Raw genomic sequence first — 16,464 nt, forward strand, 5'->3', positions numbered from 1 at the left:
ATACTAGAGACATACTCAACTGACAACATTTTCAATGGCATAGAGTGGAAATGATAATGTTAAAGCTACTAAAGTCAGCTGTACAAAAATGAAAAATTGAAAGCCCAAGTTATTGCAAAGAAAAATATTAATTCCAAAAATGGGCTTTTTCTTTCCACTTCCGTTTGATCACTATCAAACAATTAGATAAGAGGGAAAGAGTGAAATTGTTCTGTGTTTTTTTAATGCTTTCATGAAAGAAAACAAATACCATGTCCTGTAGGTTTGATACACAGGAAAGGGGAAAATCAAAGGAGGTATTTGTGAGCTACGTTCAATCTCAGCGATATAATATTATAAGTTCTTATCTGTCAAGACTTTTTTTTATAATCCATATATCCAAGGAGGGTTTCATTCTTATAGGTAATAGATGTTTGTCACTGCAAAGTAATTTTTCTAAACATCATGCAGAATAGATGTAAAATATTGCTACTTTGAACACTTAGTAAATGAAATCTACCAAGGACTTTTTTGGAGCCATATGCTGTTAAATCACAAATACTCTGGGTAAATGTACTACATTTGATTATTCTCAAGTAATTGAAAAAGGGGAGTTAGCAAAGAACAACCCAATCTTAAGAAAAAGGAGGGGTCGACGCTGTGGCACAGCAGATTAAGCCTTGGCCTGTGGTGAAGGCATCCCATATGGGTGCCAGTTCATGTCCCAGCTGTTCCTCTTTCAATCCAGCTCTCTGCTACGGCTTGGGAAAGCAGTGAAAGATGGTCCAAGTCCTTGGGTCCATGCACCCTCATGGGAGACCTGGAAGAAGTTTCTGGCTCCTGGCTTCAGATCGGCACAGCTCCAGCCATTGCAGCCATTTGGGGAGTGAACCAGAGGATGGAAGACCTGTCTCTCTGTCTCTCCCTCTCTCGGTCTGTAACTCTGCCTCTCAAATAAATAAATATTTTTTAAAAAACAGGAAAAAAGAAGAAAAAGGAGTTAGGGTGGATATAGTAAACATAGAGTATAATGATAAGACAGAATTTTTTCTGGTGCACATTTGGTAGTAAATTATACATGATTTAAAATTCACATGTTATTTTACCCTTTAAAATATGTTAATAATTTTTAAAATATATCAGTATGTAATATACCTAAAAAAAAGCCAGGGTTTATAATAAATGAGATAAGTGTGCTCACAAAGTAAAGAAATATTGCTCTGGTAAAGGCATTAGCAATTTCTATGCATTTATTGACCACCAGGAATGCCACATGTCTGTGAGGAACAGCCAGGTCCCTAACTCAGCACCCTGGTATGATCTCCATGTCAGGAGGGGAAGTAGGGAAGCTGGGCCATGACACAGGCAAATAACATCACAGATGACTTCTGGAAGGGAAAAGTAATTCAGCTGCTATAAGCCTGGGTAGTCATAACCTCTATATTAATAGTCACCATCATTTTTTCCCTCCTCACAGGACCCCTTGAACAACACCTTAATGTTACTAGAGGGACACATGGTTTAGGAAGGAGAAGAAAATCTAAGTTCTGGACCTAAATCTAAATCCTATGCTTACAAATTCTGTTATTTAATCTCCACGACCTGTGTTCTGTCATTTTTACTTTATTTTACTTTATTTATATAAAGTGTGTTCTGTCAATTTTTTAAAGATTTGTTTATTTGAAGGAGAGAGAGAACAAGACTGATCTTCTATCCACAGGTTCACAGCCCCAGGCAGAAGCCCAGGTTACCTCTGTGGGTAGCAGGAGCCCAAGCACCTACGCCATCATCCACTGCCTTCCAGGTGCATCTTTGGGGAGGTGGATACAATTCAGGACTCCAAGTGGCGCTGTGATATAGGACGCTGGCACTACAGGCAGCAGTTCAGCTCGCTGGGCCACAGCGCCTGACTCTGTTCTGTCATCGTTAAAAGGGGAATTGCTACAATAATTTAGTAAAATTTTTCAGTGTTCACTAATAGCAAGGGATTATGTAGGCCCAAAGAAAAACAGAAGGCATTTCCTGGTTTGGAGACACAGAAGAGTGAACGGGACAGATAAACCTGTGTACACAAATGACTGCCATGCGTGATAGACCGGTTTGGGCTGCAAAGAGCAATGGGAAAGGGATTCCTGGTGTCAGAGAAGAAAGGGATTTTGAGGCTTGCAGTGAGGTTAGATAGGAGGTGGTGAAGGCAACACAGCAGGCAGAAATACGGGTGAGCATCAGAGTGGGGGCCTGGTAGGGAGCGTGGGAAATAAAAACCACCAAGCATCACGTAACTGACAAGCTATTATATCACATCTACAGACCTCAGTTTTCCCTTCAGAGATTCCCACCACGTTCACTGAAACTCACCTTTACCTACAGAAGAATGTTAGAGGAGAAGATGACTCTACATGATTTCTCAGTGTCTTAAACTTTCCCCAGAGATGACTCTGCTTGTCTTGTTAAGCTCCCTGTGAGGAAAAAGACGACTTTGCTTTGGGATTAATTATTATCATCACCTAGCCAAGTTCTCATGTGGCTTGCTAAATTTATAACTCCACTTGAGCAAGTAACTTCTCCCCAGTCCTTGTTCTCAAATCCATCTGCCTCTCACCAGCTTAACCCCATTCCTCCCAGCTCAGAGGCAATGGTGTATCTTGCTCATATTCCCCTTCCACTGATTTGCAGGGTCTTCATTGGTTACTCCCCTGTTAATTTGCCAAATTCCCTTCATCCTTCTGTTTTGAACAGGAAGCCCATCCTCCTGTCCCCAGCTTCTCCTCTCCCACTCTCCATTGCTCATGGGACCACGTCTTCCAAAACAATGCTCTCGTTTCTTTCTCTTCCCATCACTCTGCAGGAGCTCTCTCAGGTTTCTCAGATGATTCTTCTGCCACTAGTCATTCCTTTAAAACATAAATGCCTTGGGGCCAGCACTGTGGCATAGTAGGTAAAGCTGCTGCCTGCAATGCCAGCATCCCATATGGGCTCAAGTTCAAGTCCCGGCTTCTCCATTTCTGATCCAGCTCCCTGCTAACGGTCTAGGAAAAGTAGGGGAAGATGGCCCAATTAAATGGGCCCCTACCACTCACATGGGAGACCAGAAAAAGGCTCCTGGCTCCTGACTTCAGCCTGGTCCAGTCCTGGCTGTTGCAGCCATCTGGGGAGTGAACCAATGGATGGAAGATCTCTCTCTGTAACTCTGAATTTCAAATAAATAAATAAATCTTTTTTAAAAAATTGATGCTTCTCTTCACTTATTCCCAAATCTATCCTAATCCATCCTCAACTCTCAACTCTCATTCCAAGGGACTATTTATCTTCTTTTTTTTTTTTAAAGTCAGAGTTACACAGAGGGAGGAGAGGCAGAGAGAGGAGAGAGAGAGATTCCATCCAATGGAATATCGGCTGGAGCTGCGCCGATCCAAAGCAAGGAGCCAGGAGCTTCTTCTGGGTCTCCCAAGTGGGTGCAGGGACCCAAAGACTTGGGCCATCCTCTACTGCTTTCCCAGGCCACAGCAGAGAGCTGGGTTGGAAGAAGAACAGCCAGGACTAGAACCGGCACCCAAATGGGATGCCAGCGCTTCAGTCCAGGATGTTAACCTGCTGTGCCACAGCACTGGCCCCAGGACTACTTATCTTCTTAACTTGAATGTCTGGGCCCGTGCTGTGGCATAGCAGGTGGAGCCACTGTCTGTGGTGCTGGCATCCCATATGGGTGCTGGTTCAAATCCTTACTGCTCCACTTCTGATCTAGCTCTTTGCTATGGCCTGGGAAAGCAGTAGAAGATGGCCCAAGTCCTTGGGCCCCTGCACCCACGTGGGAGACTGGGAAGACGTTCCTGGCTTCAGATTGGCACAGCTCCAGCCATTGTGGCCAACCATCGAATAGAAGACAGATCTCTCTCTCTCTCTCTCTCTCTGCTGCTGCCTCTCTGTAATTCTGCCTTTCAAATAAATAAATCAATCTTTAAAAAAATAACTTGAATGTCTACCAAAAATCGAATATAAAAATGCGCTACTGTTTTAAAGTACCTAAGCCAAACATAAAAACCATTGTGAATTCATGAAAACATCTCAAACCATTGTTGTTGCTGCTAAACTAAACACATTTATTGAGGAAGGGGCATTCAGTGGTGGAAAAACCTGGGACTTTCAAAGCAGAGCAGATATTTAAATAGTTCTAAATTGAGCCTTTATTATGCATCTGGAACCAAGCTAAGAGTTGGGTATACAATAGCAAACCTTGGAACTATGTGATTTTGGCAAATTTCTTAGGACTTATAGTCTTAGTTTTTCTTAACTATAAATAAAAAAACAACTTATGTCCTAAGACTATTGTATAAATTAAGCAAGACGATGTATGTCACTGTCAAGAGCAGCGCCTGATTTAGTAGCTACTTAACAAGTGATAGCTGCTTCCTTCTCTCTCTAGGCTAGATGCCAATAGGGAGCATGCACAGGACTCGAGCCCTGCCTCAAGGAACACAGGCTGGACCCAGCCTCCACTGCTTAGTCATTTCCTGACTCCAAATACTGAACGAAGTGACAGGATAAATGCAAAAGCTCCAAACCAAGTCTTGACTCCTGCAACCAATGATAGTGTGATAAGAATAGAACAAGATGTGAATCTCTCCACTTGACTTGGGCATTCAAGTCAAGTGCATCATGTGCCATCATGTGCAGCAGCCATTCACCAACCTTTAATTGCACACTGTATAAATAAGCAACAAAGAAAAGGACTTGGAGGGAAGAAAGAATGGTGAGTTCAAGATAAATAATTTGGTGCAGTTTGAAATTCTTGCTTGAATAGAGACAGTCACCCAGAGCATTCTGTTTCTTCAAAAACAACATTTGTTGAAATCTGACTCCCTGCCAGGAAGGAGTTGAACTAGGTGTGAACAAACAAGAGATAAAAAGACACCAGTCCTATCCTGAAGGAACATAATTTTAAGTGGTGTTTTCTCAGTTGCCAATGATGTTGGCCTGTGGCATAGTTTTGGATTTGAACAATCCCAAACTTCTGTTTGATAAGGGCAGGCACTATAACACAGCAGGTTAAGCTACCACTAGGGATGCCCACACCCCATGTTAGAGTGCCTGGTTTGAATCCCACCCACTCCACTTTTATTTATTTATTTATTTATTTATTTTTCCTTATTTTTCTTTTTTTATTTCTTTATTTATTTCTTTATTTCTTTATTTATTTATTTTGACAAGCAGAGTTAGACAGTGAGATAGAGACAGAGAGAAAGGTCTTCCTTTTTCCATTGGTTCACCCCCCAGGTGGCTGCTACGGACGGCGTGTTGCGGCCAGCGTGCTGCGCCAATCCGAAGCCAGAAGCCAGGGGCTTCCTCCTGGTTTCCCATGTGGGTGCAGGGCCCAAGGACCTGGACCATCCTCCACTGCCCTCCCGGGCCACAGCAGAGGGCTGGACTGGAAGAGAGGCAACTAGGACAGAATCCGGCGCCCTGACCGGGACTAGAACCCAGGGTGCCAGCAGGCGCAGGCAGAGGATTAGCCTAGTGAGCCACGGCGCCGGCTTATTTCTTTCTTTTTTTTAAAGATTTATTTTATTTATTTGAAAGACAGAGTTACAGAGAGAGGTAGAGACAGAGAGAGGTCTTCCATCCGCTGCTCTACTCCCCAGAAGGCTGCAACGGCCAGAGGGCCAGAGCTGCACTGATCCGAAGCCAGGAGCCAGGAGCTTCTTCTGGGTCTCCCATGTGGTTGCAGGGACCCAAGGGCTTGCATCATCTTCTACTGCATTCCCAGGCCATAACAGAGGGATGGATTGGAAGAGGAGCAGCTGGGACTAGAACCAGTGCCCATATGGGATGCTGGCGCTTCAGGCCAGGACTTTAACCCACTGCACCACAGCACAGGCAGAATTACAAAGAGGCAGAGGTAGAGAGAGAGGTCTTCCATCCTCTGGTTCACTCCTCAGTTGTCAATGGCCAGAGCTGCACCCATCTAAAGCCAGGAGCCAGAAGCTTCCTCTGGGTCTTCCCACTTGGGTATAGGGGCCCAAGGACATGGACCATCTTGTACTGCTTTCCCAGGCCATAGCAGAGAGATGGATTGGAAGTGGAGCAGCTAGGACTCAAACCGGTGCCTATATGGGATGATTTACCCACTACGCCAGAGAGCTGCCCCAACTCCACATTCAATCCAGCTTCATCATCTGTATGCCCCTGGAGGCATCAAGTGATAGCTCAAGTGCTTGAGTCCCTGTCACCTACATGGGAGATCCAGATAGAGTCCCTGGCACTTGGCTTCACTCTGACTCAGTCCCAGCTGTTGCAGCCATTTTGAGGAGTGAATTCATGAATGGAAATCTATCTCTCTTTCTGCCTTTCAAATAAATAAAAATAGATAAACTTTAAAATTTTAATGGACACAAATCAAGTCTCATTTAGAAAAAAAAGCATTGTTTATTTTGAAAATAATGTTTTAAGGTTAATTCCTCAAAATATACAACTTTTCTACATTGTCTTGTACCGCTCCAAAATGTAGACCGTCTTCAACAAATTGATGGACTATGCTCTGAAACCTCAGTTGTAAATCCTTGGTTTACAACTCACAATGCATATTACAAAGAAATTGCATTAGAGTTGAATTTTTTTTGCCAAGTTTTTGGCCTGTAAAAGCTGACTAAACTATAATATATTTGAGATAATGATATTAAAATAATTATAGAGGCCGGCACCGCGGCTCAATGGGCTGGTCCTCCGCCTGCGGCGCTGGCACACCAGGTTCTAGTCCCAGTCGGGGCGCCGGATTCTGTCCCGGCTGCCCCTCTTCCAGGCCAGCTCTCTGCTGTGGCCAGGGAGTGCAGTGGAGGATGGCCCAAGTGCTTGGGCCCTGCACCCCATGGGAGACCAGGAGAAGCACCTGGCTCCTGCCTTCAGATCAGCGCAGTGCGGGGGCTGCAGCGCACCGGCCACAGCAGCCATTGGAGGGTGAACCAACGGCAAAAGGAAAACCTTTCTCTCTGTCTCTCTCTTTCTCACTGTCCACTCTGCCTGTAAAAAAAAAAAAAAAAAAAAAACCACACACACAAGAAAGAAAGAAATTATAGAGCCAAGCTTTTATGTATGACAATGATGAGGTGAATTCAGCAAAATAACTGCAAGAGTAGTAATAACTGCAGATCAGAGCTCAAACAGTCCTTGCTCTGTCTTCTACCCGACAGTGGAGTGAAAATTTCACAGATTCACGACACTAGACAGGAAACATCGGGGATCAGGAGACAAAGGACAAGAATTCTAGGGATGAGAAGCTGAAGTGTGGGAATTTTGGGTTGAAGAAGGAGATATGTGGCTGCCAAGACTCAGGTCCAGGGAATAAGGGCTGAAGTGGGGCCACTGTGTTTTACAGTGAAAGACTGAAAGTGGAGATTCAAGGAAGGGAAGTGATGCCTGCACCACACATAGTACGATTCCTGGCTTACAACTGTGCTCAATAAATGGCAATGGAGGAGCTGGAGATGGTGAAATCAAAGCAAAAATGTATAGGTTTTGTTCCCTCATTTGTCTTTTGAAATGCAATCTATTTGTAAAATAACTCTATTTCCAAGCCTGTTTGAGCTTTGAAATGCTAATGGCAGGCCTGCGCCGTGGCTCACTAGGCTAATCCTCCGCCTTGTGGCACCGGCACACCGGGTTCTAGTCCCGGTCGAGGCGCCGGATTCTGTCCCGGTTGCCCCTCTTCCAGGCCAGCTCTCTGCTGTGGCCAGGGAGTGCAGTGGAGGATGGCCCAAGTCCTTGGGCCCTGCACCCCATGGGAAACCAGGAGAAGCACCTGGCTCCTGCCATCAGATCAGCGTGGTGCACCGGCCGCAGTGCGCCGGCCGCAGCGGCCACTGGAGGGTGAACCAACAGCAAAAGGAAGACCTTTCTCTCTGTCTCTCTCTCACTGTCCACTCTGCCTGTCAAAAAAAAAAAAAAAAAAAAAAAAAAAAAAAAAGAAAGAAATGTTAATGGTAGATAGAATTGGTGGGTCAAGTCAATGACTAGGCCAATGGAACATGTAGATGGAGAAATGTTGTTCTTGTGGGTCACCAATAACAAAGTTTTATGCTTTTGCTTATCCTCTGATCTTTTTCCCTCCCCATCCCACTCTTGTGAGTTACAGGGGTGTGAGTATGGGGAGACAGAATCCCAATCAGAAGCAGAGGTGAGTGGGGTGAGGCCAGGAGAGGGGCGAAAAACTCCTCCTCCCAGCTAGGAATGAGAACCAACTGAGATTCTGGTGCAGCCCTTCCTGCAGCAAAGGCATTCCTGTAAGGAGAGGTTCACATGAAACCAGGTGTTCTCAAAAAAAAAAAAAAAAAAATACCGGAAGAAAAAAATGTAGTGCTTCTTGGGGGAGATTAGTAAAGTGTCATGGTCATTCGTTGTCTATCCTTGGGTACATTTTAGCTCTAAGGAATCTGCCCACACTTCTAGGAATGTCTCCCAACAGAACTCTTCCAATCTTACCCTTTAGCCAAGGATTACACTTAGTTTTAGATATTTCCTTCTCCCCCATGCTCATCTAGGCCAAAAAAAAAATGAACCATATGAAAATGTGCCCAGGTGATGATCTGATTCTGAGGATATGTTCTTTCTACCAATCATCTCAGAAGGAAGTTTGAGAGGACAGTACCCTGACAGAAGGTGTGAGATACATCTGTCAGATAGCAACGATCCAAAATGTCAGTACCATTCTCCTGTACAGTGACCCTCAGACAACATATATTTGCCAAATATGAAGACACTAATGGCCTGGTGTATGAGTTGTAATTGGATCACAGTCATCAGCAACATGGTTACTTGTTGTTATAGCTGTATTAATGAAATTTTGCCTATGGCTTCCTAATTAGAGGAGCAGCATTGGTGATCCAGCTGGCATTTTCAATTTGTTATCTGAGAGTTATGATCAGAAGAGAAATAAGAGCTGACTTAATGAAGTTTCTGGTCAGAGGCTGCTATGAAGACAAAGAGTTATTGAAAGAGACAAAGAGGAACTGATGTCTGGCAAATGCGCCACAAATGCAACAGCAAAAAGAAAGGAAATTTTCTGGATTCAGTTTTGTTGCAAGTGTTAGCAATGGAGGTTTCCTTCCTTCTCAACAGCAGGATTCCAGTGTTATAAACAGTTAGCTATGAAAAGAAGGTTAAAGTTTTTTTAGTTCAGTGATATTGAAGTGGGAATATCCCCAAGGGTCTTTAAAAAGATCTCATTAACAACCTTTTGCAAATTAATGCCTCTCCAATATCATATGTCCATAGGCCTGGGACATGACTTTGTTTCACTCCATCTGAGTTATGAAAATAAGCAGCAGCAGAAAGTAAGGTCTGAGAATAAGCATCTAGATATTGGTTAGGCCTGAATTAAGCAAGGCTGTGCTAGTTACTAAGTGTGTATCCTTTTTGAGTTTCTTCAATTATCTGAGACAATGTTCTTGTCTCTGAATTGGGGAAAATAATAGAATATATGCAAAATTATGTATTGAGAATTAAATGACAAAACACTTAGCCCATCACTTGACACATGGTAAGTACTCAGTGCTTAATACAACTCTACTACTACTATTGCTACTACTACTGGATAGGCTGGGCAGAGCCATATGTCCAGTATGTTGAGGTGGAAACAATATTGAGGACCTAGAAGCTGGTTCAACTCCCTGAGAAGGAACCCGAGATCCAGGGGTGGAAATGACCTGTTTAGTACAACCCAGGATAGGACTCTGGACAGGATTCCTGTGCTCCAAATGGTGGGTCTCACACACTGTAGACTACACTGAACTCTTGGTCTCCAAGAGCAAAAGGAATGGGAAAGTGTAGCAGAAATATATTGGCCTAGCAGTCAAAGACTTACAAACTTTTACCTCTCATCTTCTATGGTATGTCTAATATTCTGAAAAATAGTCAATTGAATTGACAAGAAATTGAAGTCTTCCATTATTGCCACCCTACTAAGCCTCCCTTCCTATATGGTCCATGTTCCATTATCTCTGAAGCTTGGATCTTTCTTGCCCCAGAATTTGCAGTGCTTGCTTTCTATTACCTGAGAGGTCGATCAGGAATAGGTTGCTAATATTATATGGTAGCATGTGTATGTATTCATATACACATACATACACACTGATGTATGTGTGAGGATACGGATACATATACTGTATTTTTGTCTCTTTATGAGGGTGCTTCAAAACATACCTAGAAAATGGAATTCAGACATAAATTTTCGGGGGTTCAAAAAGTTTTTCAAATTCATGCATATGAGTTGTCTTCAAAATATTCATGGAAAATGCATATCATGAAAAACTATACATGGATTCAAAAATCCATTTAAGTGTACTTCAAAGAGTTCATGGAAAACATTTATTGGAAAAAACTATTCATCAATTTCAAACGTTTTGCCCCCAAATAAATTTATATTTTGATGCTATCCTTTCCACAAATTTTTGAAGTATTCTCATATGTTTGATAAATGTACTTCCATACCAGAAGCTTCTAAACTTTTGATTAATTTCCTTACGTATTTTCAGTGATATTTTTCTGATCATTATAGCTATCAGTCAAGACATCATAACAATAACAAACACAAAACACATAACTGGTAGAAGCCTCAGACAGTACCTCTAAAAGTTCATGTACATTTTAAAAGTTGAAGATCTATGAATAATGTGTAAGAACCTTATGACTTTTAAAGGACAATGACAGCTTATTAAAAATCCACTATTCAAGAGAACAGAGGTTGACAGGAAACATGTACTAATCCACTTAAAATCAAACTTAGTGGACCACTCTTAGTCTGTCTTCCTTCTCAGCATCTTCTTTAAAACATTGTATTTCTCGGGACTGGTGCTGTGGCTTAGCGGGTAAAGCCACCATCTGCAGAGCTGGCATCCCATATGAGTGCCAATTCTAGTCCTGGCTGCTCCACCTCAGATCCAGCTCTCTGCTGTGGCCTGGGAAAGCAGTAGAAGACGACGGCCCAAGTCCTTGGAGACCTGCACCTGAATAGGAGACCTGGCAGAAGCTCCTGGCTTCTGGCTTCAGATTGGCCCAGCCATTTGGGGAGTGAACCAGCAGATAGAAGACCTCTCTCTCTCTCTCTGCCTCTGTAACTCTGCCTTTCAAATAAATGAATAAATCTTTAAACACACACACATTGTATTTCTCTTTCTCTATCATCTATCCTTGGTTTTCTATAAAGTATTACTACTTCTGCTCTTTGTCTCTTTCTCTCTCCATCTACCTCTGTGTCTGTGCCTCCTTCTTGCTTCCATCTATCTTGTTCTTTGCCAGGATGGTGTGGTAGCCCACATGGCTGCACCCATATTCACTTGCTAGACAAGCTCATACACAGTTGTCTTTCTCCTCTTTTCTCCAATTCCTTTTCAGCCCATGAGCTTCAGTGTCGACGTTCCCTATTCTCTGATTCTGCTTCCAGAATTTGGCTTCCTGCTCAATGTTCCCCTACAAAGGTTTTCTGCTGGATCCCGTCACCAAACCCTGCTCTCCAGGTACTGATTTCTGTGTCTAACTCAGTCCAACAACCACGCTCACCTGCTGGTGGTGCCCTTTCTGTTGCTGCTTAAAATTGCATACCTTGACCTTAGATTGAATCTCCACCCTGATAAACTTTTGGATGATCTCCTGTTTCTCAAATACTAACCACTTCCTCAATTATTTCATTATTTTCTCTATCCTATTCTCCTAACATATTTTTCCCTTTTTTACTTTCAATTCTCATTTTCCCCCATAGGACTTATTGTAATATAGGATAAATTTTACCGAGGTACTTATTTTGTGTAAGAAAGATAAGTGAATGTTCTTTAATCTAAATTTCAAAAGCAGGTGAGTAGAAGCAGTTATAATTCAGCTAAGGAGATCACTTTGGTTGTAGCTCTTTTCTTACTGATTATTTTTCTATATATCTCAATTGAGAAAAGAGGTCTCTAGTTTGAGAAAATATGTGGGAAAAGGTCTTAATCTAATATCTTTGTCTAATATTCTGTTCCCTTTGTGGTTTCAAACATGCTTTTTTTTTAATTTTTAAGGAAAGATAGAAGTTTTTTTGTTGTTTTTCAGGTCACTGAAAATGGCTTTTAGAGTAAGCATGTTTTGCAGAAACACTGATTACAGATTTGTCATCTGCAACAATGAAATGTGGGAAAGTCAACAATAACATAGTTAAATAGCAAGAATTTCAGATTTGGGAAAATAACTGAATCTACTACAAGAGAGTTTGCATACCTATCCTTTTGTTGAAAACAAAAACTTCCTAGGTTCTGAACATCTATAATCATAAAATCAATTTCAATGTATTTATAACTTTGGGTCTACTACATGACTAAGCAGCCCTACAGAAGACTGAAAGAATAGTAGATTCAATATACTATGATTCATCTAAATGGAACAAAAACTTGGTATTCTCAGATTCATTTCTCCTTCGCTTTGTTCAAACAAGCTCAGCTCCTAGACAAATGGAATTTTTTTTTTTTTTTTTTGACAGGCAGAGTGGACAGTGAGAGAGAGAGACAGAGAGAAAGGTCTTCCTTTTGCCATTGGTTCACCCTCCAATGGCCGCCGCGGCTGACGCGCTGCGGCCAACGCACCGTGCTGATCCCAAGGCAGGAGCCAGGTGCTTCTCCTGGTCTCCCATGGGGTGCAGGGCCCAAACACTTGGGCCATCCTCCACTGCACTCCCTGACCACAGCAGAGAGCTGGCCTGGAAGAGGGGAAACCAGGACAGAATCTGGTGCCCCGACCGGGACTAGAATCTGGTGTGCCGGTGCTGCAAGGCGGAAGATTAGCCTACTGAGCCGCGGCACTAGCTTGACAAATGGAATTTTTAATCAGGAGTGAAATGTCCCTAGGAAGCATTCCCGTTCCTCATTAACTGGAAGGGCACTGTATATTGTAAAAGCAAGAACAACAACACACGTGGACATGGTAGGGCTGCGGTAATCTGGATGTCTTTCTTGGTTATAATTCGAAGTGATGAGATGTTTGAAAATTACTCCCTAAATTATTTTAAATCACCGTGTTCTAATGGCATTTCTGTATTTAGTTTTATGAGGAACTTTTGTATTGTTTCCCATAATGGCTTTAAAAATTTACATTTCCACCAATAGTGCACAAGGCTTCCCTCTTCTCCACATCCTTGCTAACACTTAAGCTCTTCCAAGGTTTTCCTTCTTCCTGTCTCAAAAGCAGATGGACAGCTGGGACTTCAGCACTCACCTTGTGAACATGAGGAAAGACCAAGAGAGTCTCCGAGTTGCCTTCCTGACAGTTTGCAGCCACTGAAACAACACAGCAACCTGAACCTCAGAACGTATTATTGTTGACAATAGCCACCTTAACAGGTACAAAATAATTGTGATTGTGGTTTTGATTTGTATTTCCCTGACAATTAGTGATGTTGAGCCTTTTTTTCTATCCCTGTTGACCATTTGTATGTCTGCTTTTAAGGAATGCCTCTTCAGTCAGGCCCTCTGCACATTTTTTAATCAAACGATTTGCTTTCTTACAATTGAGTTCTTTGAGTTCCTTATATATTTTGAATGTTAACCCTTTGTCAGATGTGTGGTTTGAAATATTTGCTTCCATTTCTATGGACTCAGGGACACCTTTACTCAGTTGATTGTTTCCTTACCATGCTCTTAGATGATTAATTAATTAATTAATGAAATTATTGTGAGTCTTCCATACACCAGGCATCGTGATAAGTTCTTGGTTGTATGTTGGTAAGTAAACAGATTGAGGTCCCCACAGAATGACTTAAAATCCCACCAAGAATTTTGTCTCTGCCGATTCCTCTTCCCAAATTCATAGGTGCCATCCCGGCATTTTCAATCTCCTGTGAACTATTCCCATGTGATGACTCTTGTCCCCTCCACCTGGGCCCTGCCATCACTGGCCACTGTTACTACCCCATGGTTCCATCACTCGCTTTCCTTGAGATCTACCATCTTCCTCTGTGATGCTCTCTTTGCTCCCTGTTGGTAAGTGAAACTATTGGCTGAGCTATCCAAAAACAACTGCCCCCTGTTTCTACTATGATGCTTCCAAGTAGAGCAACTATGTAGTTAAATTTATACTTCCTTAGTTTCCTTTTTTTCCCTTGTTTCCATATGTAAGCAGACATGTGCTGGAGGGAATGCCAAGGAAGCTCGCTTCCTTGATAAAAAGACACACGTGCCGCTGGTAAGCCCTTCCAAGGTTTTCCTTCTTCCTGCCTCAAACACGGATGGCACAGCTGGGACTTCAGCACTCACCTTGTGAACCTGAGGAAAGACCAAGAGAGTCTCCAAGTTGCCTTCCTGACATTGCTGAGCCACTGAAACAACACAGCAACCTGTACCTCAGGAGAAGTTCTCACGTGAGAAGTAAACCACTATCGTTTAAGCCACTGTGTTGTCATATCATTGGTAAGAAAGCACTGCTGGGTGCTATTCAGTCCTGGGGAAGCATGCACATCAGAATTCTCATGGTTCTTTGGTGCTCATCAACTTTATTCTGATGTCTGCCTGGAAATTCTTAGTCAAATCACCTTGCAGGTCTGAGCTGAGAAGTGTGACAGCAGTATGTGTGCCTCTGACACAACGACTACACAAATTACCAGCTCCACCAATCCTCAAGCATTGGAGTCCATGTATGCCAACCTACTTCAGAGAATTTTAAGACACCATATCTATTAAGACATACCCTCTTATGTCTTAATCTCCTAATAATATGTACTCTAACTTCAAGCTCTGGGAGTATAAGTGCAAATGCGCTCAGATCACTAAGTTTGCTCATTCTAGAGGACAGTCACATTTAAATAAATAATCTTAACTTCACACGCATAAATAATAGAAGTGCTTTCTATCATGGGAAAATTTCTTGATATTTCTCCAGAATTTCCCTCTCTGGATAATATACAGTGTCTTGTACACAATATCAACCTCCCTTTCATTGGAAAATATTTAATCACATCTTCAATTGCTACTTCTTCCTAATATTGACTCTCCAGTCCACTCAAATTTAGTTTCTGTTCTTACAATTTAAATTCTAGCATTAAGTCACCAAAGAGCTGCATGTCACCAAGTCAGTGAAATGTCCAAAATTCTATGTGATCTCTCAGCATCTTTTTTACACAGATTTCTGCTCCTCCTTTCTAATAACCATCTCTTCCCTTGCTTTCCATCTTCCCATGTCTCTATGCTTTCCTTGTTTTTTTTATAAGTTCCCTTTATGAATTCCTCTGCCTTTACCTAAACATTTTACTCGACCCAGCCTTAAGCCCTCATTTTTATGTTAATTAACTAATTTGAAATGAATAGCATCAAAGAGAAAGGGAGAAACTAACACAAAAACGGAGAGATTTTCCATCTGTTGGCTCACTCTCCAAATGCCTGCAGAAGTCAGGGCTGGGCCAGGCTGAAGTCAGGAGCCAGGAAGTTCATACTGGTCTCCCACATGAGTGGCAGGGGCCCAAGAACTTGGATCATCTGTTCCCTTCTCAGGTGCATTAGCAGGGAGCTGAATCAGAAGCAGAGCAGAAAGGACTTGAACTAGAACTCCAACATGGGATGCTGATGTTGCATGCACAGCTTAACCTGCTGTGCCACAATGCTGGCCCCCTTGAACCTCTTTTATCTCTACATATTCTCTCCCAGTGTGATTTGACTTGTTCTCATATCTTCAAACACCATCTGTAATCAATGATTTCAAAATTACATCTCCAGCCCAGATCAGTCTTATGAGTTGTAGATATATAGGTCCAAATGTTTATAACACCTCTCTCCATCTGGGACATTTGAATGTGTCATAAGAATCTCAAATACAACATGTCACTTCCAAATAAACTTACTACCTGTAAACACCTGGCTCCAAACCTGCTCCTGCATAGCTCTCCTTTACAGTAAGTGATACCAATAATCTCCCAGATGCTCCAGCTAAAAGCCTGAGAGCCATCTTTAACAGTTCTCTCTCCCTCAGCATCTCCCTTCTTCTTCCAATCTAGCTGACCCTGTTTTCTTTTTTTAAAAGAAAAAAAATATTTATTTATTTATTTATTTGAAAAGTAGAGTTACAGAGAGAGACACACACACAGAGATTTTCCATTTTCCATCTGCTGGTTCACTCCCCAAGTGGCTGCAATGGCTGGGGCTGGGTCAGGCTGAAGCCAGGAACCAGGAACGTCTTCCAGGTCTCCCACGTGGATGCAGGGGCACAAGCACTTGGGCCATCCTCCGCTGCTTTCCCCGGTGGAAATGTGGAAATGAAAGTAATCATTTAAAATGTAAACCTGATCAAATCATCCCTCTATCAAAACTCTTTAATGGCTTCTAAGTACTAAGTATTCAATCTCAAATCCTTCTTTATATTTCCTGAGTAAAACAAACTCTTTCTTACCTCAGGACACTCATATTCCTCTGCGGGAATTGCTGCTTCTTCCACATTGTGCCAACTCGTACTCATCTTTCAGGTATGAGCTTAATTACCACCTTCTAA

General features: G+C 42.4%; 2 long non-coding RNA genes across 2 annotated transcripts in view; both read left to right on the top strand.

Moving 5' to 3' along the window:
• The window catches only part of LOC103350563 (uncharacterized), a 150,617-nt gene extending 139,112 nt beyond the window's left edge, over positions 1 to 11,505 (top strand). The window contains exon 2 of the long non-coding RNA XR_016232407.1: positions 11,362 to 11,505. This is a non-coding gene — a long non-coding RNA (uncharacterized LOC103350563). The remainder of the gene's footprint in view (positions 1 to 11,361) is intronic.
• A 1,646-nt stretch (positions 11,506 to 13,151) lies between these two features.
• Positions 13,152 to 14,817, top strand: LOC149126988 (uncharacterized). The gene is made up of 3 exons (XR_016232411.1): positions 13,152 to 13,331; positions 13,801 to 13,970; positions 14,110 to 14,817. It is a non-coding gene; the product is annotated as an uncharacterized LOC149126988 (long non-coding RNA).
• The last annotated feature ends 1,647 nt before the right edge of the window (positions 14,818 to 16,464 follow it).

This window comes from Oryctolagus cuniculus, chromosome 4 (genome assembly GCF_051225735.1).
Source record: "Oryctolagus cuniculus isolate XC-2025 breed Fujian yellow rabbit chromosome 4, ASM5122573v1, whole genome shotgun sequence".
Classification (NCBI taxonomy): Eukaryota; Metazoa; Chordata; class Mammalia; order Lagomorpha; family Leporidae; genus Oryctolagus; species Oryctolagus cuniculus.